The sequence below is a fragment of the Lactuca saligna genome, chromosome 7, assembly GCF_052625555.1.
Source record: "Lactuca saligna cultivar CGN05327 chromosome 7, ASM5262555v1, whole genome shotgun sequence".
Classification (NCBI taxonomy): Eukaryota; Viridiplantae; Streptophyta; class Magnoliopsida; order Asterales; family Asteraceae; genus Lactuca; species Lactuca saligna.
The window spans coordinates 127,836,387-127,840,227 of NC_136423.1; positions in this window are offsets into that span (position 1 = coordinate 127,836,387).

Below are 3,841 nucleotides of genomic sequence, written 5' to 3' on the forward strand. Positions count from 1 at the left end.
CTACAGGCGCCTAATAAACAAACTAACACAAACCTTAGTGGGACAAGCATAGAAGGGTCTTCCAGGGTTGGAGGGAGTGGAAGACATTCTTATTATGGCGACACATCCACAAGAGCATTTCACCGTTTTCGCTTCGTTAATTCCGAGAGCTCTTTACTTCAGAATGCAAACAATCATAGGGAAAAAGAAAGCTACTGCGGAGTAAGGCAGTAAAGTACTTATAAAGAAGAAATAACGAAAATACCCCTTGACGAAAATACCCTTTTTGTTTGACCTCAAACACATTTGTCATAGTTGGTGCACCAAACACAATTAATTATCATTAAGTAAGTCAACAAAATGTCCAAATCATTACCCTTAATCAACAACAATAACCCATTCATCTATTTACATTTCATAAAGATCATATCAAAACGCCTGTTACAGGTAAGCAGGACTTCAAAATACATCCACAAATTACCTTTACAACCACCACTTGAGTACCACTAACTACACAAACTGGATTACCACTAAGCACACGAACACACATAATCCTAATAACATATATGACAATAAAAACCATTAAACCTAACAGAAGATTACGACCACTATAGTATCATACCACTACAAACCACTTCCATGAGATTCACTTGCTGATTATCAAGTGAATGATGAAAATCATTAGCAGGAGCATCACGACGATAAGACCCACAACCAACAGTGAAATTGCTTTAATCTGCTTCTCAACCTTCTCGAACCTTTACTACATGTTGAGGACATCAACCCTGGAATGAAGGTAATCGCGACCCATCTCCTCCTTCATGCGCTCCACCTCACCTTTTTTCTCAGCTATCTTTTCACCACAGTCACAGAAGATCGTGTGCAAATCGTTCAAGTTAAGCCCGTTTGTTGAGCTTATCGAGTTATTGGAGTTTATAGTATCTGGTGATGCTGGTGGGGTAGGCTCCATGGAAGACAGTGAAAGGCAAAGCGAGTATTCTATTATTGGTTATCGGCTAGTGTTTGGCCGGAAGTGGTAACAAAATTTTAGGGTTTTGTCCAACAGACCCTTCAATTATATAGTAGGGGACCACTAAACCCTTAGGGCCCAAGCAAGCCAACTCGGTGGGTGAGTCGTTGACGTGTAAACCGAGTCGTGTGAGTTGACTTGCTAGCTTAGTTGGATGATGAGTAGGCAATGAAACCGTTTGAAATGGGTCAAAATCCCAAATTAACCGGTTAAATGTTAATTCATGCCCTTATAAAGCCAAAAAAATAACATAAGAGGCATTTTTAACCAAAACATGTAAGTTCGTGGGGCTATAGTGACATTTTCCCATTGATATATGTCTAAAACTTTTTGGACCTCATTCACATTTTTTTGAAAACCATTGAGACCAAATTTGCCCTTTACTTGTATATTAAATAACTTTTTATACAAAAAAAATTCATAATTATAAATTTATAATAAGTTTACAAAAACTGTACATCAACAATTAATAACAATAGTTTCACACATGATAAAAAAAGAAGAAAAACAAAAAGAAAAAAAGTTTTGAAAAAAAATGTCATAACACTCCATGGTGATCGAGAGGATGAGTCCTTGATTTATTTTTAAGTGTGATGTGGCAAAGCAAACTTGGATTTATTGTTAAATGGATTGATCTTCCTTTCACGTTCATTTCCAATATTTATGAGTTGTAGGAGTCGGTGGATGTCTTGGTGATGACTACTTGGAAAAGGAAAGCCGTAGTAGTGATAGTTCTTTCTTTGATTTGTATCCTTTAGTGGTACCAAAACTCTATGTTGTTTGCCATGAACATGTTTCAAAATCCTTTTCTCCTCCCAACCCCCACATTAGGGTGATATAAATGTTTAAAATGATTTTTAACAACAAAAAAAACATGTTATTGAAGAGATAAATTCCTAAACCTAAGTTGATTTGGTTTCCTCATTTATTTTTTTGATAGAGTGAATAAGATAATATAAACAAATATCACTTTAAGCTTCATTTTTGTTACTTAGGCTATTTTAAATTCATTTATATACCACTTGATCTATTTTCGACAAAAAACTCATCAGAATTAGTGATAACCCTTTAACTTTCTAAAATATAAAAATTAAAAGACCTTCATCATACCCCAATCCGTTGTCTTCATCACTCCCATCGACAATTCCCCCATTTTCCACCGACTTCATCCAACTGGCATACCCCATTGAATCCACCTTTGGAACCCTCTCGACCTTTTTTGTTACAATCATAATACACATACAAACATCGTTGAATACAAACACACATGCATGCAACGTTATAGTCAAAATTCAAAAGGTAACTTGATAAAGACGAGAATCATCTACCTTTGTGAAGTCAAAGCTCTGTACGTATAGATATCTTTCTAGAAAAAGAAAAATAGACTTTCGACGATGTTGTAAATCCGTAGATGTCATTGGAATGGAGGATTTCAACAAAAGTGTGGAGTATGAGGGCAGCGAGTGTTAATAATACCACATTTTTATCCAACAAAAACATAACATGTCATAAGAATTGTCGTATAATTTTAATATTCTAAAGACAAAACATCAATTTTATAATTAGAAAGCATCCCTAACTTCATATTTGAAATGTGGAAGCATAATTGCATAAGTAGTTATGAAATCAGTGGCGGAATCAAGAATTTTGATATGGGGTACAGACATTGCCATGTAGTTATCAAATATCAGACATTAAAAAATATGTTATAATTTTTTTAGTTCGGGGTATATTAACGTAAAACATGTTTACAAATAATATTTTTTTATATATAAAACAATTTTTTGGGGTACTGTAGTTAGGGGTGGCAACTCTCGATCTAACCCGTAACCCGACACTGACCCAACCCGAAAATAGACGGGTTTGGGTTGAGAATTTTGACTCGCCAACTCGTCAACCCGCCAACCCGTATATATATATATATATATATATATATATATATATATATATATATATATATATATATATATATATATATATATATATATAATGATATTTAATTAATAATGAAATTTGATTTTCATCCTATTCGTAATATTCCGTATCATTGTATTCATTCTGTATTCATATGTGCTAATCTGCATTTACGATTCGTTAATCAGAAAAAGAAAAAATACATGTCGTTATTTTTACGTTTCACGAACAAAGAACACATCCACTTTCTATGAATGTTTTCATTTTTCATTTTTATTTAGATGTTATCGATTTTATGAATTTATGTTGAAAACCTTTTTTTTTACGTTAATTACTTTAATTATTTTATAAATTTATGTTGAAATAACCACATTTTTTAAAATGTATTGCTTATATATTAAATGAGTTATATAGGTTGGATTTGACCCATTAAATTGTGAACCCACGAACCCATATACTTAAATGGGTTATATGGGTTGGGTTTGGTTGAAGTTTCCAACCCACCAACCCGTCAACCAATATATTATATGGGTTGGGTTGAGTTCATGTTTTCTGATCCTCCAACTCGCCAACCCGAACCCAACCCAATTATCAGGTCTAACTGTAGTACCCCCAACGTCACACCTAGCTCCGCCACTGGACCAAATGGACCAAACCCTCATTCAAAAAATTTAAACCGAAATTAAATGCACATAAGTAGCGACCAAAGGACCAAACCCTTATTCAGAACTTAAAATTTTAAATCGAAATTAAGATGCAAGTCATTATAACACTATTGTTTATGACTAGGAAACTACAAAACTAAAAGAAAAAAGTAATGATTTGAAAGATTAGGTTAGTTAAGGATTATAATAATGGTATTAAGTGTCGATTCTATAATCTAATCGGAGTTTGATAGAAAGCATTAAAATGTTTAAT